This window comes from Embiotoca jacksoni, unplaced genomic scaffold (genome assembly GCF_022577435.1).
Source record: "Embiotoca jacksoni isolate LCO1_2020_lvr unplaced genomic scaffold, fEmbJac1.0.p SCAF_2, whole genome shotgun sequence".
Lineage (NCBI taxonomy): Eukaryota > Metazoa > Chordata > Actinopteri > Embiotocidae > Embiotoca > Embiotoca jacksoni.
Window position 1 is genome coordinate 923,746 of NW_027185340.1, and position 26,926 is coordinate 950,671.

Consider the following 26,926-nt stretch of genomic DNA (forward strand, 5'->3'; position numbering starts at 1 on the left):
TTTTCCTCCTTTCCATCCGACATGGCGAGTGCAGTGCAGGTTGAGCTCTACTTGTCTGGCGGAAGGCAGTTTGTTGCCTGGATGGTTTTACTTTTTGAAATGTCTGCGGTGTGAGTGCATTCACCCCCCCAACCCCCCCTCACATCTTCTGTCCTTCCTGGCTTCTGCGCGCTCATCCGCAGGTTTTCGGATGTCCCCTCCATCGTGGAGCTCTGATCTCCTGCTTCTTTAGTACATGCGGGTTATATCCGTCTGGGTCTCCAGTAATGCAGCTACTTCGGAGCAATCCCCGCTGAGCATGCACTGATCTCCGTCCTATTTGGCAGAGCTGTCACCTCTGCACTCACCCTCAGAAATGCGTAGTTCGTCCGGGGCGATGAGGATGGGAGGCGCAGGTGGCCAAGTTACAGTCCAGCCTATCAAACTTCAAACAGATGTATTTATTCATTTGAACGTGATTCATGTCATCGTTGCTCCGCTGCAGAGTATTACTACAGCTAAAAAAAAAAAAAAAAAGGAGCATTTGACTTCACAGATTGAAAAAACATGACATTTAGGGAACCATTCATTGAAGGAAAGAGACCTGTTATTTTGGTTCGTTTCCTCAATAGGTGTCAACTTGTAAAATTAATATTGGGTTATTATAGGCCTAATTATTATTGGTCAGTAATGACTGATGCTTAGAGAGTCAGACTTTGATATAAATGAATAAATATGAATATAAATACATTTCTCCAGTGTTTTTTTTTTTGTGCTGACAAAGTTTTGAGTAGAAAGCATGTCAGTGTAGTCCTATTTTTTCTATCTTACTGTATCGTAGTAGGTCGATCAAGACCATTTCTCTCAGGGAAGGATGGACTTTCTTGTACCAATGTCTGAAAGATAAAGAAGCTGCAGTTAAAAACATGCAGGAGGAAGATCTCCTACATGAGGTGTGGTTATGATGCTGTTTTACCATCTTTTAAACAAGTGATTTTAAACACAAATTAATTTTATTATATATTATATTATATATTTTTTACTTTTCTCCCTTTGAGAAATACAGTTCTGTTGAAATTTAAACATTATTTTATCACCTTTACAGCAATCAAAGAAAGGCTTTAAAAGTTCAAAGTCAGGAGTGAGCTCGTTGTCGTGAGGAGTTGTGTTTCTTGCTGCCAATGCTGGCGCATTTTAGATCATTATCTGGATCAAACACTAATCCTCTTTCTCATTCAGCCATATGATGGTTTCCATTACATGTCCATCTGCCCGTGGAGTCTGTAACGTTTAGTGCCAGACGGCCTGTGGGTCCAGGAGCATCGTTTTGATGATGTTGTTTGCCGCTGAGCTTGTGCTCATACAGCTCATGCTATAACTCCACGTGCATGTACGTCTGTGCCCTGCTTACTGAGACTGTTCTCACTAAGCACATTTCTGCAAGGTGCAATTAGTCGAGGGAGTCTGAAGCACTTAATCCCCGGTTTAAGGTACTGGATCTTTGCTTAGTCAGTGTTGCTTCCCTTGTTACACTGGGCTTACAATCAGCCTTTATGGAAAGGTTGTCAGTGTGTTTTGCATTGAGTTTTTATTTTAAATAAATGACTGCTCAGAATCAATGTGGAGCAAATACAAGAGAAAAACTTGTCATTTTTAATCCATCGTAGATCTGACAGAATAATTGAACTTGCTGAATATTATTTATTCAACTCTTAAAAAGAAAATGAGCCACTTTTTATGTCCAATTGATATTGATGTTATATATAGTCAAATGAAGCAGCACAAATTCAGCAGTAAATTCTCTGTGTCTCAGGGAAGCAGCTGCAAAAGCTGTTGTTCTTTTACCTCCACCATCATCATTTTACATGTGCAATGACTACAGGCTGGTGGAGCTGTCTTGGTCAACAGGGGGCGCTCTAAATGCTGCACTAAAACAAAAGGTTGTTCGCTTTGTTTTTGACAGTGAAAATGTCATTCCTAAATACGAGTGCAGAGGATGTTATGGACCAGGATGTACCATACTGGATCGTTCACAATAATCCTGTTATAATTTCTAATAAGATAAAGAAAATTGTAATGATGGCAATATTTTGTATACTTGTTGAAATGACATCATAACATTGCTCGGTGTAATGGTTTGTCATATGTTGCGTGCACAACTTTCTAACAGCAGCAGTAGCGTGGAGGTGGGTAGAGTCTGAAGTAGTGGGAGTGCTTTACAAACCACAGAAATATGTCCATTTTATGGAATATTTAAAGGCAGCCAGTTGCATTTATGCTCACATAACCTATAACCTACTTCAGGATACCAAAGACAAACTGGAAAAGACAACTAAAACCATATATATGACCACTGAGTGAACATTTTGGTCACCTAACGCTATGTCTTTGCCCAAAAAAAGTGTGCGAGGGTGGCGTCGCACAGCGACGTTGGACAGCTGGTTTTGTGTTTGTTTTCAATAGCTGCTAACATTGAAGTAACCGGAGAACTTTTGGGTTAGACGGCAGAAGCTCAGTATCTGTCGGCGGTACCAGCTCGGCTCCATGAGTCGGAAAACTCCAAAAAGCTCAGCTTTCTCTGTCGGTGTAGCACACTGAGGAATTCATTGCTTCAATTTACTACATTTACCAACAAGACCGAGTGGACGTCCACATGAAAAGTGTTACATTTATATTTGAATGCTCAGTGCAACCTCAGAATTAAAGTTCAAAGTTTAAAAGAAATCTGTGAAACATTAGTACAAAAAAAAAAAATCAAGCAGGGTCTGCTCTGCGTCAACCATTATTACATTGTTGGCATCATGTTACACAGTGATCTGTGTCCATTGAGGGCTATTATGGCTGTTGTATGAAGTCAAGACAATCGCTGAGTATTTACAGTGGGTACGGAAAGTATTCAGACCCCTTTACATTTTTCACTCTTTGTTTCATTGCAGCCATTTGCTAAAATCAAAAAAGTTCATTTTATTTCTCATTAATGTACACTCAGCACCCCATGTTGACAGAAAAAAACAGAAATGTAGAAATTTGTGCAAATTTATTAAAAAAGAAAAACTGAAATATCACATGGTCATAAGTATTCAGACCCTTTGCTGTGACACTCATATTTAACTCACATGCTGTCCATTTCTTCTGATCCTCCTTGAGATGGTTCGACTCCTTCATTGGAGTCCAGCTGTATTTAATTAAACTGATTGGACTTGATTAGGAAAGGCACACACCTGTCTATATAAGACACAGTGGCACAGTATATTGCACAGTGGCCTCCATAATCCTTAAATGGAAGAAGTTTGGGACGACCAGAACTCTTCCTAGACCTGGCCGTCCAGCCAAACTGAGCAATCGTGGGAGAAGAGCCTTGGTGAGAGAGGTAAAGAGGAACCCAAAGATCACTGTGGCTGAGCTCCAGAGATGCAGTAGGGAGATGGGAGAAAGTTCCACAAAGTCAACTATCACTGCAGCCCTCCACCAGTCGGGGCTTTATGGCAGAGTGGCCCGACGGAAGCCTCTCCTCAGTGCAAGACATATGAAAGCCCCCATAGAGTTTGCCAAAAAACACATGAAGGACTCCCAGACTATGAGAAATAAGATTCTCTGGTCTGATGAGACCAAGATTGAACTTTTTGGCGTTAATTCTAAGCGGTATGTGTGGAGAAAACCAGGCACTGCTCATCACCTGCCCAATACAATCCCAACAGTGAAACATGGTGGTGGCAGCATCATGCTATGGGGGTGTTTTTCAGCTGCAGGGACAGGACGACCGGTTGCAATTGAAGGAAAGATGAATGCGGCCAAGTACAGAGATATCCTGGAAGAAAACCTCTTCCAGAGTGCTCTGGACCTCAGACTGGGCCGAAGGTTCACCTTCCAACAAGACAATGACCCGAAGCACACAGCTAAAATAACAAAGGAGTGGCTTCGGAACAACTCTGTGACCATTCTTGACTGGCCCAGCCAGAGCCCTGACCTAAACCCAATTGAGCATCTCTGGAGAGACCTGAAAATGGCTGTCCACCAACGTTCACCATCCAACCTGACGGAACTGGAGAGGATCTGCAAGGAAGAATGGCAGAGGATCCCCAAATCCAGGTGTGAAAAGCTTGTTGCATCATTCCCAAGAAGACTCATGGCTGTACGAGCTCAAAAGGGTGCTTCTACTCAATACTGAGCAAAGGGTCTGAATACTTATGACCATGTGATATTTCAGGTTTTCTTTTTTAATAAATTTGCACAAATTTCTACATTTCTGTTTTTTTCTGTCAAGATGGGGTGCTGAGTGTACATTAATGAGAAATAAAATGAACTTTTTTGATTTTAGCAAATGGCTGCAATGAAACAAAGAGTGAAAAATGTAAAGGGGTCTGAATACTTTCCGTACCCACTGTACTTGTACAAAACAGCCGGGTTTCGACTGCTAATTACAGGCTGACATGTGCGCAGCTTATTTTTCTGCTGTATTTCTGAAAACTCTTTCTCTTCCCCGAAATTACAACTTCACACATTCGTTACCAAGAAATAACCTTTTCTGAAGTATTTGAAAATGGTTAAAGGTCTGTAGGCAACAACTTTGACAACACAGAATTTCCACAGCACAGTTTTACAATATTATAATATATCAGAATAAAGATCCGTCGGGAATGACTAAGGTTATTCTTATAGCAGCTCCAAAACACAATGGTAATATGTGCTGTGAAGAAAAAAATGGCTCCTGAAAAGTCATTATGTACTGATTCAACTTTTTCTGCATTGACACAGACACCTAAAAACAGGGTGGTATATCTGCCGATACAGAGTACAGATCCATTACGTCTGTCTGTCGAGGTAAGTTGATTTTTTTGAGTGCAGCTCCTCCCTTGCTGTGCGCGTCCCAGAAATTGAACAATTTTGTTGAAATGTTATGCAAATGTTATGCATCACTTTCAGTTTCAACACTTAGGATAACTTTGCTGGCTGTGTTACCTGTGAAACTGAGGTATGCAGTAGGTGTTAGTTTATTAATTATCCTTGTTGAAAATCTACTGGGCAGAGAGCAAAGATTAATGACTGGAAATAAACTGATTTATTTATTGAAAGGCACGCTGACATACAAGAGGTTTGTTTTTGCAATGGTGATCATTGTTGCATACAAGAATGAATACTTGGTCACAGTAATTAGGACACTGTCATCTTTATGATGCTGTCTCGTGCTACTGAGAAGTGTTTCCAAACTGTTGTGTATGTGTTTTAAGTAAAAATGTTCTGTTTTATGGCAATTCAGCTTTTGGACAGTTTGTGGTTATTTGCCAGTGATGGTCCAGAGTCAATGCTGTTATGTGTGTTAAGCCTAAAAAGACACTGCCGTCCCTCTTTTAAAGTTAAGCAACCTCTAGCGGGTGCATGAACAACAACAGTCGGGTGTCTCTGGTTTCTCATCATCAGATGACCTTTGACCTTGCGTGAAATGATCATATTAACACTTTGTTTTGTGGTGGTGGCACGTAACGTGTAAAGATGACATGCCGGTACCATGGAAACAATACCAATGGACAGTGAATTAGGATCCTTCGTCGTGGTAGCCGAACAAACGGGAGCCAGAGACGTAAAACAGTTCAGATGTCCATATAACATACGTGAGAGAAGAGGGGGTTGGATGGTTAAATACAATAGGGGACCACTGTTCGCTTCACATTTCCAACCATGTTTACTGCCTACTGCCATCAATACGAAAGCTGCATAACTTTCATCTATTTCAACACAAACTATTATCTTTTCCTATAGCGAGTGTTTTTTGTGCCTACTGTAACCAGGGACACCAGTTTAGGAAACACTCCAGCGGGTCGTATTTCAGGGTCTTCTCAGTATTGTATTCCTCTTCAGTCGGCCATTCTGATGCCTTGAGGGTGATTTACAGTGAGACATATTGCATCATTTTCCATGTTGGAATGATATTTTATCTAATGATTCCCTGCCCTAATGTGCGAGTTTAGCATCTGACTCGAGGGTCAATCGTGGCTTTTCCCTCCAGGATGTTATGATTCATATAGATTAAGAATTTGTTCTGTTGATAGCAGTACTGTTATCTACATTAACCCTGCAGCTAATGAGTGTTTTTATCATCGATTAATATGCTGGTTATATTTTTGATGAATTGATTTCATGTTTTTCCTGTTAAATGTCAGGGAATGTTGTATTTGTATATCATGAACAGAACAGAAGTCTGGGTGATGCATTTCTGCTCATCTCTTATGATTAATAGTACAATATTTTAACTGAATGTCACATGCTGTACAGCTTTACATTTTACTTTATACTATTCTAAACGTCTCATATGGTTGAAAATTGACTCCATTTTTAATTGGCACAGTGAAGGTGCAACATTATCAGTTATCAGAGGCGTATTGAGATGTACTCATAGTATTGATTATCAGATAGGAAGGTCCTGCCTGATAAAGCAGAATCCAGCAATGCAGCAAGAGGCCGAAACAGATTTAATACCACAGTGACAGGCAAATTCAAAACTAAATGTCATTAACAAGGCTGATATGGGATTATACGTTGAGTGATTAGAGGTAGTGGAGTGTGTGGGGCTGATAGAGAGCTGATGAACATGGAGGAGTTCATCAGGTTAGGCTGTTCAGGGACAGAAGAATATGAGGCTGAGAAGAAGAAGACTTTTATGTGAGGAATCAGGACTTTTTGAGATACAGCCTGAAAAACAGAGCGATGTGAGAGACATGTACAGGGCTGAGGGAGGATGAATATGACAGTTTGCATGGGCGTGAAGAGAGATCTGTAGAGACGAATGGATAAAGGTAAAGCTGTATGAGTAAAGGAAAGGAGAGACGAGCCCTCCGGTAGGTGAATGGCTGCAGAGAATAACAGTGAAGTCAACGATTTCAATCCAAACAGGGCCGACGTGTTGCACGTCCTCCCTCCTCTCTCTTTCTTCTTGTTTCCTGTCAGCCTTCATTGTTGGCTGTCTAACACAGGCAACATGCCCAAAAAAGTCATCTAAAAAAAACAAAAACGAGAGCGAGAAGGCTGAGAGAATGGTTTGAAAAAACTGCTCGGGTGTGGCTCTGCCTCTCAAACAACCCTGTGGAACAAAGTAAAAGACATTTCTGTTTATGATTCGGTCTAAATGTTGGATAAAATCTTTGAATATTGTTCTGCAAGCTTTTTGCTTTTAACACTGAGGAGCATCTTAAGAGTTTTTCCCCCTGGGAAAACACCCAAAATCTTTGAGAGGTGATGATTAGACCTCTTTGGCCTCAAATTATCAGCTGGCTTTAATAGCTGTTATATTGCTGTTTCCGTGTTTTGAGGAACCCCAGGCGATTACAGCCTCCATCTCACTTCCTATTCACAGAACCCTTTTAAACATGCTTTTCAGTAATGACATTTTTGTTTTAGCTTCTCAAGCAGCTGATCTGCCCAGAAAAATGAACTAATTTGTCTAAATGCATTAGAATTGGCTCATGTGATTTCTTTAAAGGACCAGTGTGTAGGATTTAGCAGCGAGAAAGAGAATCTATGGTGACTGTAAAACTCGTGAATGTTTGGTTTGTCCGCTGAAGGCTACTTTAAAATTGTGGTTGTGCAACATGGAGGGCTCCTGAGAAGAGGATATGCTCCCTGTGTAAACATGGAGGGCTACTTCTAAAGTAAAAAAGCACAACTAGTCTGAGTTTCTGTTGATTATAGACTAATGAAAGAATGATTGTAAATATTACGTTCCATTTCTGCCAATAGATCCCCTTAAATTCTACACACTTCCTTTCACTGGGAAATTGAGACATATTGAATGTGTGTTATGTTCCTGAGGGATAGAGCGGTGACATTGAATATATACAGTATGCTTTTACTGAAATAGCATTATTGCCATAGCAAAATTACCTTTGCACTACACAGGGATGGAAGTGACTTCTTGGATGCAGAAACATGCCTCAACCCTTTAAATTTGGATTTCATGGAACTTTGATTGGTTAACTCTCTCCACTGCCATTGCATTTATTAAATGTGTTTATCACATACTCTGCAGTATTCACTTGCTTCTCAGTGTCTTGTTAGTGTGTGCCTGCATCCAACTACGTTCACCGTTTTAATCATTCTGATCCTCCTACACACCTACTCTAATTACTTTTTGTTTTCAGTCTTAATGACACTTTAACAGTCTTGAGTTTTTTTCTTTCTTATCATTAATGAAATTCTTATCACTTATGAGAGCGCAGCAGGTAACTATTCACAATAACTAATTTCGAATGCAGTTCTGTACATTTTATGCTAATGACATTTTGTCCTTCATGACCTTCTTGACTTGTGAGGCCTTGTAAAAACTACAAAAGGTTTCAATTTGAAATTTTGCGCGTTCTCTCCTGCTTCTCAATGAATAGTTCTGAATCAGCCTAATATCAAAAGCTATCATCCAGTTTTTAAATAAGCAGAGTGAAATATTGGCTTGTGTGATAATGGTGGTTTTGTTCGACTCATATTAAGCATGCCATTTTTTGTGTTATCTTGTCAAGAATAGCAGGAATAATTGTCAAATTCATTCAAAAACTAGTGTGAAATAAACATAAATGAACACACAGCACTGGTCATATTTCATCTCTATTGCATCTGTTTCATAGGTACAAATAGTGAGACTGAAGAAATGCATTTGGGAGGTATTGAAGAACAATTCCAGTCCACGACTGCTTTCGAGCTACCTTATTAGAAGAATGAGTCTGAACTGGGGCCTGTTGTGGTGTGACTTGATTTCCCCGGTGACCAGCAGACCAAACCATTTTTACTGCTGGGACAAAAAGGGCCACGGACAAGTTCTTGAGAAGTCGTGATCCTCATATGGCAAAGAAGAAAAGTTTAAAATCAGCTTCAACAGTGGCGCTGCTCTTGACGGGAGCTTAGACACTGATGTATAGCAGCATATATTTTTAAAGCTTAGCTCCTGTCTTGTAGCATGTTTGACTTCTCTGTGTGATGGTGGGTTATTCTGCATGTTGTTAAAATGTAGCTCCACTAACTTTAGGATCTAAATGTGTTTGCCGGCAGCACATAAAATGTTCCCGCTTGCTTGTTTTGTTAAACTGAAATTGGTGAAACAATCAGAGCTGAACTCATAAAGCATTAGCAAAAAGGGCAGTCAGATCACAACTCATTTCATGAATACATTTTCAATTTCTAACGCAGAAAAAAATGATGTAATAATACTGGAAGTAATAATTCTAAAACCACTACTACTGTAAAAATAATCATATTTTCAGGGGGAGTAGTCATTCAATCAATGTTAATGCTTTTCCATGTTGCCTCTGCTTCTTTGTTTGGTCAAACAGTAAGATACTCTGTAGTGTACCATAACAGAGCTGTGTTGTAGTCCTTCAACATATATGCTCTCGGACTGACAGCCGAGAGACTAAATAGTCTTTAACGGTCTCTGAACTCGGCTCCAATCTGATTTATTTTCCTCATGCTTCGACAGTTCTGAATGCCCCAAAAAACAGACTTGTAAGTAACAAATTGCTCTCGAAAATATACGCCGAAATACCGACTCTTTTTCCCCTCTACAAACAATATCTGTAGAGGGGATCAAACTGTCATCCTGAGATATCTTAAATCCTTAACTGGCTAACAGGATGCATACTTAGATACCTCTCTATCCAGCACAGTGTCATGGAAACGTTTTGATTCCTCAACGCACAATTTTATTCCAAAATGCAGCGTTTAGTTTTGTACGTAGCAAAGTGGAAAGCAACGGTGTGACGGTCGGATTGTGCTCGGGTGTTTAGAAAGTCCGATTTTCATGCAGGAGGCTGAAGTTTGTGTTGCAGTTAAAGTCTTTACCTTCCTTTATCTAGTATTTGGTTCTCACCTTTATCATACCTAGAACGACAGTTTATATGATATGATGATATATCTTCTTGCAACCTGAATCATTTGGTCGTTGCTGGCATTGTACATTCAAATTTATTTCCTTCACTATAAAATATGATCTTTGATTGTCGCACATGCAGACATAAGTTATGTATTTGGTTGCACAGGTTCTCTCAGAGAATTGGCAATGTGGCATTTTAGTTCTGAAAGTAACAGTAAAATGTGGCTTGTTTCGGCTTTTATGGATTCAAGACTGACTTTGTAAACATGATTTATTTATTATTACAGTAGGCTTCTATTAGCTTTGAGAGCTACAAAGAATAATCTGCCAACAGGAGCCGGCCCCTCCGGAGTTACAGTATACATATATACATCTATATAATATATATATAGATATATACTGTACTGTGTGTATATATATATATATGTTGACTGTGTTTCTTGGTTTGTTTGTATATAATATATATAGATATATAATGTACTGTATATACTGTGCATTTTATATTTTATATTTTTTTACTGCTATTTACTGCTATTTTATTGCTTTTCTATTATTCTATTCTATTCTATTCTATTCTATCCTATTATTTTATTCTATTATTTCTATTATTATCCTATTGCTTCTGTATGCTGCTGTAGCGAAAAAAATTCCCCTTGGGGATTAATAAAGTAAATACCTACCTACCTACCTACCTACATCCCCTCATTTAAACTCCCATTGAAAAGACTGAGTCCTCACACGTCCAGCTAAACGTGAGATATGCTACACTCAAAATCAGCCAGTTAAACATTTTCATTCATTACTTCAGCGAAGCTCAGGATATTCTCTGGAGCTCACCCTCATCTCACGGGGTTCTGTTTCACCTATTTTATGTTACAGAATAAAATAAAAGCACAAATTTGACGTCAGATTGAACATCACAAATTTGTCCTTCTATTAAGTGGCAAAAGTCGATCAATTACACAGCAAATTATTGACAGCGATTACATTTGTTAGGTTCATTTGTCCAGCTGTGAAGATTTGTTGCCTTTGTTTCTATAGATGGTAGATCAAATATATTTTTGTTTCTGTTTCTAGTGCTGAGCAGATCTGGGAGCGTTGGTGTTTTGGTGACCTTTTTTCAGCGATTTGTAATTTTTCCCAATATGGGCAGAACGGCATCACAGAGGGTGTGTTGTTGAAGATGAGCCGGTTCAGTGCTGTTTTTGTGTATATTTTGAGCTGAATTTTCACCTCCGCCACCTCAGACTTAGTCTAAGAGGGCACGCTGAAGTTGCACCCTGCGCCTGTATTCACCAAGATACCACACACATTATCCAGCCTGGTTTAAAGAAATCAACTACAGCTCCTTCAATATACTGTATCAATGGCCATTTCAAACAAGCAAAGAAAAGTAGTATTACACTATTATGACTTACTGAATTGAATCTTCTCATTTATCAAAACAAATTTACCAAAATATTTCTCTGCAAGTTTTCACAGTGTTGCATTACTGTCAAAAACATCCCAGCGCACACACAGTTATCGTGTTCATTCAGCCATCATTTGAACTGTGCTTGTATAACAGCCTGTTGTATAACACAATGAGGACTTTAACACCAGAAACAGTTCAAACTTCAGTTCTTTTGGATTGATGTAATTGTTTGAGAAGAAGTGTTTTTGCTGCTCTTAAAATTTAAAGTACTTTATATCTACCAACCTCGTATACAAAGTCTCCTTTTGAAATACTGACCTGTTCGGTCTTTGACAGTTGTAGTCAGTATCACCGGTGTTTGAGTCTGTCTTCTGTGTAGATGCTGTGCATTACGATAGTATGATATTTATCTTAATTCTTCCAGCATCTGGACAAATGCAAAGCTGGCCATCTGTGAAGACATTTTTTGCAGCTTAAGTGTGAAAATCACAGGTGGTATTCAGTATGTGCCAAAAGAATATTTACTTGATTGATTAGCAGTGTGCATTTCAAGCAAAGTCACACAATGCAGGATTTTACAAGAAAAAATGTGGCAGGAACTATATTCATAAAGCAGACACACTAATATGACAAACAGCAGCAAAACGGTCCAAAGATAAGTTCATAGCCATATTAATGTTCTATGTTTACATGTTATCGTAAATTTGTGGTACAGCTGTTAGTCAATTAAAACAAAATAATCAGGTTTTAAAAAGTCCAGTTCAAAGTGACAAAGATCTGGCTGCTTTTTGACCTCACGTCAAGAGTGTTTGTGTCTTAAAAACGTGCACTGACTAACAAAAGCAGCCGGTGCCTGGCTTTATCCATATTTATAGTTATGTCATCCAGAACACAGTGTCAACATGGCAAGTAGACAAAAAAACAAAACTGCCCACGAGTACACAGAGCAGAACCTGCCAGAGGAAGAGGAAGACGTTCCTGATGGTATTAAACAGCAGGTTCATCTTCTGAGTGTATGAGCGCGGTGCATTTTTCAATCTCCATAGTGACATTACTGTCAACTGTAGAAGGCCAAATATATTGCAATGCCCTGCACTATAACCAGAGTAAGTCAAACATGACTTCTGGAGTCGTTCCACTTCATTCAGGACAGTCATCACAAAAACTAGGAGCTGTGATTTCAGTCTCGGGTGCACAGCAACAAGGCAACTGGTGAAAATGACACGACACCAGCACCTATCGAAAAGCAACACACAGCCTGCTTGGAATTGATGGTTCTCAGAATCCCCAGCCAATTACTGAAATGGAGCCATAGTGGTGACCACAGAAAATGTAGGAGGTGTAGTTCAGGAGGATGACAAGTACCTCAGTCCTGCATTGTGCAGTATGATGTGCTTTGTTGTACAAGCTGATGAGAGTCCTGAATCTCTCTGTCCTAAAGCACTGGAGCTGTCACTGCAGCGGCTGCTTGAAAAAGAGCTTCTGGTTGCAACTCGAGTTGAAGAGAAACATTTTAGCCAAAGGAGTGAAGAAAAGCCGAGCATTCGAACACTCCCCCGAGTATCCTCGAGCACTTGTTCTTCCAGCATGCCTGTGCAAAGCTCTGGGGACGCTAGTGTTGTATCTTTAAGGTTTTGCTTGGTAAAAACATTTCCACCTATCAGCCCAGTAATTGTAGATGGTGCTGTTTTGTACAAAGTAATGAATGACACCCTCAGAGTTTCTGTAACCGTATGACTTATTCAGGAGGTATTCTCCCACAGAGAGCAGAAAAGGTCAACCTCTCTGCAATTTGTCAGGCAACATCTGTTCAGTGATATAACTTTATATTCAGTGATGGTAATAGAGGAGTTTTGCCTCTTAAAAAGGAATAAGCTCTCCAATTTAACAACCTTAATTCAAGAGTGAGATTGAAATCAGAACCTGGGATGTTGTCGATTTGTTGGGGAGGAAGTTGAACTAAATTAGACCGACTGATGGAAACCAGTATTTTGTCTTACTTGCTTCATCCGTCAGCCATTAACTGTATTAAATCATTATGGTAAAGATACAAAAAAGGTCTGAATAATTTTAACAAACGATGATAGGGGCATTTAACACAGGATGATTACTGAACATGTTTTACTTGGTCCATTGGCTCAAGATTAAAGACCTTGTCTTGAAGGCTGTGAAATGAAATAATATATGCCGGGACTGGATGGCAGAAAATGTGTCTTTTTTAGTTCTAGCTTAAGGGAACTCCAGCCAAATGAAAATATCTTTTGTAAACAGGATATTGTTTAGTTGAATGTAGCTTTGCAGCTGTGGTGGGGCATGACTGCCTAACCAGCCTGGGGCGCTGTAAAAAGCCATTCCTACAGCCCAGTCACTTACTGTATGTAACAGCAAAACAACTCTGACAGATCAAAGAATATTCATTAACATATTCAGCACATTAAAATGTAAAAAAGCAAAAGTCTAAGAACACTTGGGGAAGTGTACTTCAAAAGCTATTTGACAGGGGAAAAAAATAAAGTCTAAAGGGCAGTTTGGGAAATTTCCTCTAATATATCAAATTGTCTTCTCACGTACACAAAGATGCTCTAATATAACTTCAAAAAACTGCATGGCAGTCTAGATGAGTGAGATATGTGACATATCACAGAATTTACAAATTCTTTGTGTAAATGTTTTATATTAATACACAGAATATACACTTTCAGTCATAACTAATAAAAATGACTGACAAATGCAATGATCATGAATAATAACTATCTTTTCAAGTCAAGTCTCAAAGCTGTGGAGGCTCAGAGTTGAAGATGTTGAAGTCTTTCAGTTCCTTCCAACAATATACAGACTGAGTGGCCAAAGGAGGTCTGACCATTGTTGTTTTTAGTATTTTATCTAATCAGAAGTTGTGACCTGATTGTTTTAGTTTTGAAGTTTCTGGTCATGTCACAGGAAAGTTGAGTTTTCCAGCTGCTCGGTCTCCAGTTCATATTTCTGTAACAAGAGTCAGAGACTCAAGTCTCAGCTGTTATGAAAACAACGATAACAATAAAATCAATATCTCCGATATTTAAAGCAATGTTCTCAGCAGTTTGCAGTTATTCAAGGTGTGTGATGTGAATATTAATATCTGTTTCATCTCTGTGCATGCAGAGGAGAGATTTGTCCTTGACCCATTTAGTTATGGACAAATGAAAGTGAAACATGTTTACCTCGTGAGACAGTCAGTTAGCTGGAGGAAATTCACCCGCTACCTAAATAGCTTCAGTTTGGAAACTACTTGTTGAAACACATCCTCTTATGTCTTTAAGTGTGTGTACAACATTCAGTATTCCATGTAAATAGTTCATATGAGACGATGAAAGGTAACTTTGACACCGCTAAGGTGTTTCCTTTATTCTAAGCTGCGTTAAACATGATTTGGACCAATCAGCTCAGAGGTAAATCATATCTTCCTAAGATGGCGTTGCTCCCGTGAAGGATGAGACCGTAGTATATAAGATGGTGTTTTCATTTTAGCAGTTGAACTCATGTCACAGCATGCTACGTGTTGCAGAATCTACCTTTATATCCAACTAGTTTCATAACGGTCTCTTGGGATTTGTCTTTGTTGAGAAAATGATGTTGTCTCTGGAGGGTGGAGCCGATTCTAAATTAATTGCAAAAATAAATGAATGCCGATATTCTTTCAAGGAATCTTCCTCAGCATTGTTATGCTTTCGTGCCAGGCATATTATATTTATCTGAACAGGTGTCTGTGTGATCTCGTGTGAATGGATGTGGGAGACATGCAGCTTTAGTTTCTATCGGCAGTTCAATTTATATATCAATAATTTCAGTTGCAAAGATTATAACTGCCTATCATGACACAAAGCCATGTTTGTGTTTGGATCGAGTTTTTCTTTTATATGCAGATGACAGGTTTTGGTGAGGACAGCGTTCATAATGACCGCTTGATTATGATGATAATAATTCCATAAAGCACAATTCTTTTTCTTTTTTTTGTATAATTTTCTGGTGTGTATTTCCCGTCTTTTTGACATGCCTGTGTATTTTTGAGAATCAGAACAAGCTGTGGTGATAGGTTTGATTGAAAATTGATTTTCATTAAATGGCAAATTTCCCATGGTGCACAGTTGCCATGTAGACCTTTACATGGAGGTCGATCCAAGTGCATCATGTTAGTATGTTTCTATGAACAGAAAATTAGCTCTACGGGAGATGACTTAAATCACAGCACTCTGTACTGACCAGATTAAATGAAATATCCCCATAAATATCATGATGTTGTTATGTGAGTCTGTGTATGTCTACACATGCATCTGTAGTGTTCAGTGGGCCGAGACTCTCCTTATTTTTATCTTTTATATATATTTGATAGAAGTTGTAAGGGTAGCCATAGAGTAGCAGTTTCCAGTAGGTCTAACCAAGGGGCCACTTGGAATATGTTTGCCCAACTCACCTATAATGAGCACATCTCCCGGGATGATGTTGTGGGAAGACAACTGCATTCACCAGCCACAGCTTCCTCATTAGCACGGTCCTGTCTGCCCAGGGGGTTATGTAGTTATATTGGGTGATTCAAGTCTTAACAAAATCTCTGTGAGGTCACCATGAACCAAGTTTTCAGACAGTGGACATCCATGTAAGGAACAGCAGTGAGGAAAATGAAGCTCACTAGTCAGTCTAGACTAGAATAAGCTGTTAAAAGTCACATCGGAAATAATATAACACTAGAAATAAAAGAACAAATGCACTCACAAATACCTCAAATAAAAGGTGACAAATGGAAAAAGATGTCTAAAAGACAACTTTATAAGCAATGAATTAAAGTACATAACAGTGAATTGTTTCTTTTTATGGCTCCGTACTATATTTCTTCATACATTATATTAGCATGTAATCGCACATTCCAGCTGATTGACGTACAACTGACAAAAATATGTGTATGTGCATCGTGTTTCTGCTTGTTTCATGTCATTTTTTCCTGTGTGTCCCCTCACTAATGATGTCTGACAGGGACCGGTTCAAAGATAAAGGTTAATCACTGTGTCCAAGTGCTCAAATCCTTTCTGCAGGGCCGTCCTTTGTATTCCAGAGGAGTACCTGCTGCTCCTCATTTTCCGCTGTAATTGCTTTGTAGAAGGGCAGTGCTTCGGACAAAGTGTAGATAAGGGTATTTTGTTGTTTGTAATGACCTCAGTGTTAAATGCTTTTGCTCTCGAGAACGCTAAATAATTTTTCATGCTAATTCTATAATTTTTCAAACAAGGGCTGCGACTGCTAAAACTAATTATGGTTTGGATGCTGTCCTTTTTCTTATTCCACAGTTATTCAGCTGAACCATGGCCTTCAGCACACCTAGCATTATCATTCACCTTGGTGATTGGATGAAAAGCTGTCAGCTAAAAGTACAGGTGTGAACACACCCAAGAATCATTTAGATCTGATCTGCTTAGACCGGATCCAGAGATGGTCTGGGATGCATATGCCCACATTCTTATAGCAGCGTGAACACAAATGCATCACGGGGCCACTTTGAAGACCCAACTGACATTGTCTATATAGGCAATAAAAAAAAAAGGCAGCTCTCAGTGCCACGTTTCTGTGTTCGTATCTGACTTGGTGCTTCTACCTTACTGTCACATTACAGCAGGTATATTAGGTTGTTGTTTTTCCTCCACTCAAGCAGTTTTTTTACAACATAAGATCTACGCCGGCTCTTCCTTTTTATATTGTTAACAGAAAAAATATTCTGCATCATTCAGCCTGCACTGCTGAACTGCACAGAAAGCAAACAAGATCTATCAGCACAGTTATTATACCTGTTTAGTCATTTCAAACACAAGCTTCATGTGAGACTTGTTCCACCAAAACCTTCTTTGCATTTTGCTTTTATTCTTTTAGTTTGTCTTGTGTGTATTTTTGACACACATCAGATCTACATCAGTGGACGAGCCGCCGCCCCTTCACACAGTTCACTGCAGTGCAGGGTCCAACCCTCTCAAACCCGCTGCAATAATTCAATAATCTGACACAAACTGATAGGGTCCTGACGATTCAGATAATGAATTACAAATTCACTGAACTTTATTAAGATATTTACAAACGTGAAATTTGTCATGCATTTCTAATAGATAGTAGATTAAAATGAGACTGCAATGAGCAAATATGTCTCATATTGTTAAATCCCTATTTCTTGAACTCCTACTGCATATTTACGTTGATGTACGTGTTCATTTGAACATAGACCGGGGAAGAGATCCGATCAAAACTGGTCACCGGAGATGCATGAGGAGACACATTATAATGCCTGGTGTGGACTCGTGTACTTAAACCTGTCATCGGATCATCCAGGCTGCATGATGATGCCGACTGCAGAGGGCCTACGTCACGAATACCGATAGTTTAACAAAGACATTCTGTATTTATTTGGTTTGTCAGACACCAGTCAAAAAAACAAAGCCCCAAAATATTCAACTTAAGTCTGTCAAGAGAGCTTTTGTTTTATTTAAACTGGAGGCAATAAGCATATAACTGAAATTTAGAAACAAGTCTCCACCTTGTACTTTCTGTTAAATCTTCGAACACATTAAAACAGCGTTCAGCAGCGTTGGAAAAGTGACTTTCCCAACCTGAGGTTTAGCTGTTCTATATTTTTGGAACATGTCAGTGTTCAACGTGCCTCTGTTCTGTACCTCACAGCTTCATTGCAGCTTGGCCTTGGTAGAAATGTCAATAAACATTTTCTCCAAACATGAGCTGCTCTTTTGTATTTGCCGATTCAATCCCATCATGCTTTCTTTTTCTTCGTTTTAAAGCTCAAACACAGTTTGTTATAAAACGCGAGATACAAAAGAGGAGAACTGATGTTAGGCAAACATGGCAGCCTTCAGTCGGACACGTACCAGAAAGGGTGTAATAACTCTCCATTTGACACATTGCAGCATACACATCTATATGTGCTGTTTTTCACAGTGCATATGGAAGCTGCTCACAGGATGCCACTACACGGCCTTCGTGAGTTCAGACCTAACAAGGTGTAAGTTTTGAAGATTTTCTGCAGCCTCTTGCACATTCTTGCCTCTGCAATCTGTCCCATTGCCGAATTACAGTAAAACTGCCACGACATAATTACGGACAGTAACTATGATGAATCTACTTCTGTAATTACTCTGCAGTTCAATTTCACTCATCACTGACTGTCATTGCCAATTACTATCTCCATAATAGGACTTTTCTGGACACTGCAGAGCTGCTTTTTAGAAGAATCATGAATACTGAGTCACATAATCATAACTTATTGAAGAAATTATGTGTCAACTCATGTCTCTTTTGTCTTAAATAACAGAACAATTGCTGAGAGGTTAGCAATTTGCTCAGAGATTTAATGTAGGTCCGGTTGTAAAATGCATTTATTTCTTAATAATAAATCTTCATCATCTTTCTTAATAAAACAAACTGCTGCTGCTATCATGATTCGTAAACATGTTGCACATGACGGCTCTATCTGCCTTGTACTGATTTTGGTTGTTTAATAAAGCTTCAGTTAAACACAATAAAGCTCACAATTGCGAGAGGATAGATTCAATAGAAAACAGAATAAAAGTAAATTGAACAGCCTGTTAAGGACTCCTTTTCCGTATTTGTTTCCTTGTTTGGCTCCTTATATTTTTAGTTAAGAGCAGATGTTGTGGATGTTGTACAGTAGATGGGACAGACGTGTTAAGTTGGTATAGTCCACCGCTGCTGTTGGTCGTGATGATCAAACGCCAGCCAGCCCTGAAGGAGAAGGGCAGAGTGGCCGAGGGCGTCGTGGCTTTCTGTTCAACACATCATACCCTTCTGGTATGAACCTGTTCTGTTGAAATGAACCACTGTTCTTCACCGGAGGATTCTTCTCAGCGCGTTAGCTACAAACCGACACGATGCACTTTGATCCAGGTGTGTGGGAGAGCTGTTCGGTCTGCGGCAGAGACTATGAGCTTAGTCCTTGACTAAACATTTCACTGGGTTTTTGACAAATAAACAATGACCTCATTCACACTTTGCCTAAACCAACTGAAAACACACTCTTTTAGTCAAATGACTTCATTTACAACACCAATAATGACCCAGCTTTGGACTGCAGTAGGTCGAGGGAAGGGATACATGCATATAATAATATAGCAGCATAAATTGCCATCTGCTGCAGTATCAGGAATATTAATATCCTAAAGTTAAGGGCTTTAAGGTTAGAAAAAGGTCATACACAAGACAGAAAATCTAGTTTCCAAATCACATGTTTGAATGTGCTACCTGAATCTACTTCTGTCTAGACTCAAAGGTTTTTAATCCAAGTAATGGCTGTTCATAATAGCCAAGTTTGAGGATTGTTTGAAGAATAAAACATTTTTATTAGACAAAGCATACAATGTGCACATCAATCCTTATGAAAAACAACTTTCATTCCATGTTGGGCTGAAAAGGGTCCAGACTCACTAATATTTAATACTACTGAGTAACAGCTTGGTTTTCAGCATCTCCCTGAACTACAACACTACATTAAACTGACAAACTCCCAAAGAAAAACAGAACATAATTGGCTATAAATAGACAAAACACAAAGACAGATTGCCTGGTCACTGCCACTGACCTTGAATTGAGTAAGATGCTGACTCAGTGAGCTCAGCTTGAATGTGGAGACAAGCAGTTCGTTGCTCCGGAGTAGCGACTGTTTCTACTGGAGCAGAGGTGGAAGCAGAGCTGCTCGATAGTCAGCACACAATCCAGAAAACATAAGCAATAATTAAAACAGGTACAGAAACCTGCTGTGCTCAGAGGGACATTAGTTACTTAATTGTAAAGCTGCTAGTGTCACACATTTTTCCTTTTCCTTTTCGATTAATTCTAAGATTGACAGCAAAATCCTACGTGACTCCACTCGTCCTCCTCCAGGTCGTCCTGGCTGATGTCCCGTGACACAAACAGAAGGACAACCTTTTGAGGGAGTCGGTCTTTTGAACTCTGCTCTTCCCCCCACAGGAATATCCCATCCCTACTTTTCACTGCCTACCGCTACGCCTTGCAATATGCAATGTGCACTTTAAAAAAGGACTTTAATCATAGCTCGTGGGTGTATCCCTCTGTGTTCCCTGCTGCGTCCAGTTTTACATTTTAAATTGCCTCACTGGGGATGAATGATGTCTTTTCAATTCAATTGACGTGAATGATGTGGACTTGCTTTCACACTCAAAATCGTGGTTTAAGATTTATTTGTCCACATTTATTCTTTGAGTCGATATTATGGTTCTGTCCTAAATTTGTCTTTGCAGAGTCCCCCAATTTGAAGCCAGATTTCCTTTTAAGTAGAAAATAAAAAGAGGAAACGTACACAAACAAGCAGTTCATAATTATCAGTCGAATACATCCTAAATAATGCACCATATGCTGGGTCTCAGAGGCACAGAGTCTCTAGTGGATCCTAAATTCTCTGTTTAGTAGAAATACATTTTAGCTGGTCCTCTGGGTAAGCTCAGATGTGCAGCCAAACTGACAAATTAAAATAAATGGCGATGTGTATTTTCAAGTAAAAGGGATGTTTCAGTTCTACTGGACAAACAACACAAAGCAGCGCAGAGAGGCAAGATGTGTTCAGGCGGAGTAGAAAGTGCGCTGAGATGAATAATTTCATTTTGAAATAGAGTTACATCTCACATGGTTAGGATTCTGGGTCTTGATTCTCTGCAGCAAACAAGGGCACAGTGGTGCATCTATTCTGTGCTCTTACTTTAAGCCACACAAACCAGCAGCATTGTCTTTCATTCCTGACATGAAACCACATTTCCCTGAACCTGAAGCGTTGGCATTTGATGAACGGCGGGATGTTGTGTTCTGCATGTTATCCCTCTTGGCAGTACTTCCATACCGTCTCACTTTTGAAAAGTATGAGACTTTCCTAACCCCACTGTGATGGATATAGATTTTCTCTGTTGAGTCAGATATCCACCACATCCAGATTTTTGGACCTTTTGTATATAGAAATCTCAAATATTTGTTTTTTTTATAGAGTAAGGTGTGCACATTAAAGGAATGGTTAACATTTTGGGAAATACTCCTTTTCTCACTGAGGGTAAGATGAGATCTTTCTTTTTCATGTCGGCAAGGCATCTGTGGGTGTTTTTCAATTTCATCTTAATGTGATCCTGGGAGAGCAGATATGTAGAACCGGAGAAGCCTTTGTTATGTTCCCCTATGTGCCATATAAATCTAGAAAACATCGGACCCTGGGAATGAAGAATTACTTTCTCATATCTGTCTAAAGCTACAGAGATCGGTAACCGAGCTGCAATCGAGAAACGAGATATAACGTGTTGATAATTAAGGTTTTGAGGTGCTGGTAAGCGGATGTCTAAACCTTTGGACAGAGACATGCCTGCTGTTTCACCCCTCTGTCTATTCTTTACGCGAAGTTAAGGCAAGTTATCCTTCACTAGCTATACTAGCGTTCAAAACCTGCTACAATTTACCAACGTTCACTGAACAACTCGTGTTATCAGTAGAAGCCATCTTACCAGCTCCACACAGAGATGCCTCCAGTTACTGCCGCCCACGCAACTCAGATATGTGGCAAAAAGTGAGTGTGCAAAGAGTGAAATAAGGCCGGCCGGCCTCACTGATGCACGTGACATTCATTCTTTAGTTATGGTAGGTGTTGAAAAATTGTACCTAATGATGAGGCTTCTGTTGATAGTAATAGCAATTCAGTCTGTGCCATAAAAAAAATGGAAGTTTGGTATCCAGCCCTAGTAATATTTATACTGTAATAGGTATCTGTCATCAATATATGGAATTTAACTTTATTTCAATGACAATTCCCAAAAACTACACACATGGTGCTATTTCCCTCTTGACGTGACAGTGGCTCAAAGCATGTCATCATCATAAGGGGCTTCCAGAGCTCATAACTTTGACACCTTTCACCAGTTGAATGTAGAGTGTTTGGAGAAAGCTGTGGGATCAGCACATTTATATTTATGTCTTTGCTGTCTGTTTCTGTGCCCTTGGTGCATTTTACCACAGCCAGAACTGTGGTATGATGGTAATTTACTTTCTCTGTTTGCAGACCACTTAGCAGACTGAGGCTCCCGGCCAAAATGGCTTCGTGGAAGCATATATTATTTCTGTGTATGCACTTTTGACTTAAAGCACAGTAACTACAATCCCTGATGGCCAGAATTGCAAAGTAACAGCAGCAGACGGTGAACATACATCGACCAGGCAGGCACACGAGAATCAGCGACATCATGGCTTCTGTCACTTTCAATTTGAGTGGAAGACTTTGTGCACAAATGCGTCTTGATATTTCAGGGGAAAGAACATGGAACAGAGCACATGGATTTGGTGCGACGTCGACCACATCTTTCTCCACCTTCTCTTCCATTCATCATTGTAGGCGTCGGGGCCCATCGGACTTAAATACATGGACTTGAACAACACCGTCAACATCAGATGGTGCAAGATTTTTCTCTGATGATATGGACATAAATCACTTTGTGCATCGCAGAGAATCAAGATTGTATTGATTTACTTTAAATTGTGAAGCTTACTGTGTTTCTTGATAAAGATGGAGGTGACGTTCTGCATTACTCTGATGACGAGAAGACGGAAATCATTTCTGTTTTATGACAGCGAATGTGCCCTTTTTGAAGAATGTCCCTCTTGAACTGGTTTGAATAATGGTTGTCCTTCATATTCTCGTCTCTACACGGTTGCCATGTGGACATCAGACCAACTGCTTTAAGTACATGTATTTCTGGGGCTTTGCTGAAATTAGCAGCTCTGTGTCAGTAGATGCAGCCATCTGCTTGTAAAAAAGGAAAATATTTATTCATCAAGAACTCCTGAGAAGCATTATTAATCTTTATTTCAGGCAGTTTAAATGCATTTTTAAACTGTGGATCTTATTTTGTAGGTACAGTTCTTTTTTTTCCTGATAAATCTTTCATTGCAATGCAAAGTAAGGAGAGTTCCCCCTCTGCACTCATACTCTGATTCAATCTGAATCCAATTATTTTTTAAATTGCTTGTGTTTTATAATGGTCCTATTCACCTCAAATGGCAACGACAAGGTGTTTCAGAATCTTTTTTTCTCTGTAAACACTCTTCGGTTTGTTTTCAAGGTCTGCAGGAGCTCTACAGATAATGTTTCCCCATCATCTCGATTTTCTGCTCCCAGTCCTGCTGAATTTCACAAATGTCCCTGCTGGCTCTGTGCATCATGCTTGCACAAACACACATCCAAGTTACAGGGTGCAACTGGAACATACATATATAACACCTGTGTGATGATACATGAAACACATTTAATGCAGAGAAAATCCTATTTAAGAAAGGGAACGGTAACAAGGAAAGCTTAATGCTTTCTATTATTCTTCCTTTGATAATTGATGGAGACAAAAGGTCTGAGCCTGTGACAGAGACTCATGATGGCCAGCTTTAACTTGCATCATAAATTAAACTGCGCCGAAGTGCTAAAAAAGGGTGAAGAAGCTGGAAGAAGCAGGTTTGACTACAGGGACTGGCGAGGGAAGCAGGCTATCCCTTTGGTTCGGTGTGTTGACTCTGGATACCAACATATTGAATGTGAATGCATATTTCATGACATAGCTTTGGGAGTAAGGGGGGGAGGGGGGAGGCGGTGAGTCGGAGAGAACCTGTACAACCTGCACACAGACAACAGTATCGCCACAAAAGAAACTTGCGTCCTGCAGTTTGTGTGTGTGTGTGTGTGTGTGTGTGTGTGTGTGTGTGTGTGTGTGTGTGTGTGTGTGTGTGTGTGTGTGTGTGTGTGTGTGTGTGTGTGTGTGTGTGTGTGTGTGTGTGTGTGTGTGTGTGTGTGCATATGGCAATAAAAGCACTTCTTTGTGGTCTGTGTGTGCATGTGTGGGCATCCAGAATGACATCCATTTGGATCCTCACAATGCGTTTCTTTATTCAGCTGTTCACCCGAAGTGCAGCACATTACAGGTGTGACTGTGGTCAACAACATGTGTTGTGGTGAAGTGCTTTATGGGACTGTTTGCTGATCCTCTTCATGTTGCCGAGGGCCTGCAGGAGAGGAGGCAGATAATAGGAGTCAGATGTAGATGTCTTTGAGGTTGACGGGGTTGCTGCAGCCTGTCAGATAATGAGACAAAAAGGCGAGACTCCCCTGCATAATGACTCAGCATTAATGCTGATGTTACCTCAGAAGGGAAATGCTGTGGTCACAGGAGGGTAATGCTCAGCTATTTACATTAACTGTGACTGTGCATTTTGAAGCAGGCCAGAGAAAACTCTTTAGAGGAACATTAATGGTGCACAGAGATGAGCAACTCTGTAATGGAAGCCTAATTACTGATGCAGTGGTCGGTGGTACTGGAGCTCCTCAGGGAACTGTTCTGTCTCCTTCCTGTTCACCTTCTACACCACTGACTTCCAGAACAACTCAGAGTCAAGACATCTGCAGAAGTTCTCTGATGACTCTGCAGTGGACGGTGTATAAGGGATGGACGGGAGGAGGAGTCAGTGGACGGTGTATAAGGGATGGACGGGAGGAGGAGTCAGTGGACGGGTGTAAGGGATGGACGGGAGGAGGAGTCAGTGGTCGGGTGTAAGGGATGGACGGGAGGAGGAGTCAGTGGACGGTGTATAAGGGATGGACGGGAGGAGGAGTCAGTGGACGGGTGTATAAAGGATGGACGGGAGGAGGAGTCAGTGGACGGTGTATAAGGGATGGACGGGAGGAGGAGTCAGTGGACGGGTGTAAGGGATGGACGGGAGGAGGAGTCAGTGGACGGGTGTAAGGGATGGACGGGAGGAGGAGTCAGTGGACGGGTGTAAGGGATGGACGGGAGGAGGAGTCAGTGGACGGATGGATAAGGGATGGACGGGAGGAGGAGTCAGTGGTCGGGTGTAAGGGATGGACGGGAGGAGGAGTCAGTGGACGGTGTATAAGTGATGGACGGGAGGAGGAGTCAGTGGTCGGGTGTATAAAGGATGGATGGGAGGAGGAGTCAGTGGACGGGTGTAAGGGATGGACGGGAGGAGGAGTCAGTGGACGGGTGTAAGGGATGGACGGGAGGAGGAGTCAGTGGTCGGTGTATAAAGGATGGATGGGAGGACGAGTACAGGGCAGTAGTGGAGGACTTTGTGGAGTGGGCTGGTAGAAATCACTTCCTCCTGAACGTGGCCAAGACCAGAGAGATGGTGGTCGACTTCAGGAGGAAGACGACGGCTCCACAATCTTTCAATACATTTGTTAACAGGATTAGTAGCAACTGGGCAGCTTGGGTTCATGCTGCCGTGTCAGAAAACATCTGGTTTGAGGAATCATTTCCAAATCAAAGAGTGATGATCTGCAGCTGATTCTCCCATGTGACCCCTGGAGTGGCAGGGCATCCATTTTATAGCACATGGTCCAGTTTGCCACCTGAGCTAAAAGGATGATCCAGGTCACTCAGCAGTCCAGTGGCCATCCGGACAAACAACCCACCAACTCTGAAAGCAGATGTATGGAGGAGTATTTCTAGAAATTCCACTTTGTGAATTAAGCCTTCTGCTTTAAAATGAAATACATAGAAATGACATGTACAACTTGCATTGTTTGGTGGTTGTAACTGGACGGGCAAGATCAAGTTTCAGAGTCTATACTATACTGCTATAGTACATATGCAGTCAGAAACAGTGCTGCTTAAGATTTGTTTTTAAACGGTGTTGTAGTGAGACGATAAGAGAGGTCGTGCTGTGATACAACTTCTTTGTACAAGTTACACAAATTTTGTTACGGCTCAGTTCCATTCAGTGTCCTATAAACCAGGACAACGACCCAATATTCACAATATCAGCACCCTGGAACCAGCTCACTTCAACAGATTGCATCTGTTGTTACTCCTCTGCGAGGGCGACAGCCGTGGCCAGAGGCATTATGGTTTTAAGTTGTCTGTTTGTCCCGTTTTTTTTTTAATGCAATATCTCAGAAACGGCTGGAGGGAATTTCTATAAATGATAAAAGGTCAAAGGTCACTGAGACCTCACAAAACACATTAGTTGCCATAACTCAAGAATCGATGCGCTAAATATGGCGAAATTTCATCATAACAGGGTGAAATGATGACGTGAGGAAATGGAGGCAGAATGTTTGACAGTTTTTTGTCCACACTGACATCAATAAACTGAAACAGTGAACTTCATTTGGAAGTTAACAACGATTATAAATAACTACCCAGATTAGGACATTTCTATGCATCTGTTCTGCATTATGTTCAGTCAAAAAAAGTGTTCATAAAGTATATAAGCCAAAATATACAGTGGTACCAATATATCTGTGATAGGCCAATATCCGCTGATATGTTGGTCAGGTGTACAGCAAAGCCATTATGATTGGACAAACAAATTTCACTTCATGCAGACTTCAAACTTTCTGTAACTTTGACATGCAAATTCGTAAAACGCTCCGATGTTGACTTATTAAGGAAATAACGATTTCTTTTTATTCCTGTTTTATAACTACATGGTGAAGTAATACGAGTAGCAAAGATGGAAAGAGGTCACTCGGCTGCAGTAAGTGCGAGGACAGAAACAGGTTCATGACAGTCAAACCACAACACGCGACTAAATACTCTGTTGATACCGTTATTTAAACAGTGTTTGCCGTTGCAGCTCCCTCCACCAAC

At 40.3% G+C, this 26,926-nt stretch overlaps 1 protein-coding gene across 1 annotated transcript in view; it reads left to right on the forward strand.

Annotated features, from left to right (window-relative positions):
* b3galt1b (UDP-Gal:betaGlcNAc beta 1,3-galactosyltransferase, polypeptide 1b) overlaps positions 1 to 26,926 on the forward strand; it is a 47,886-nt gene that overhangs the window by 153 nt on the left and 20,807 nt on the right. The gene's annotated exons all lie outside the window — the stretch shown is intronic.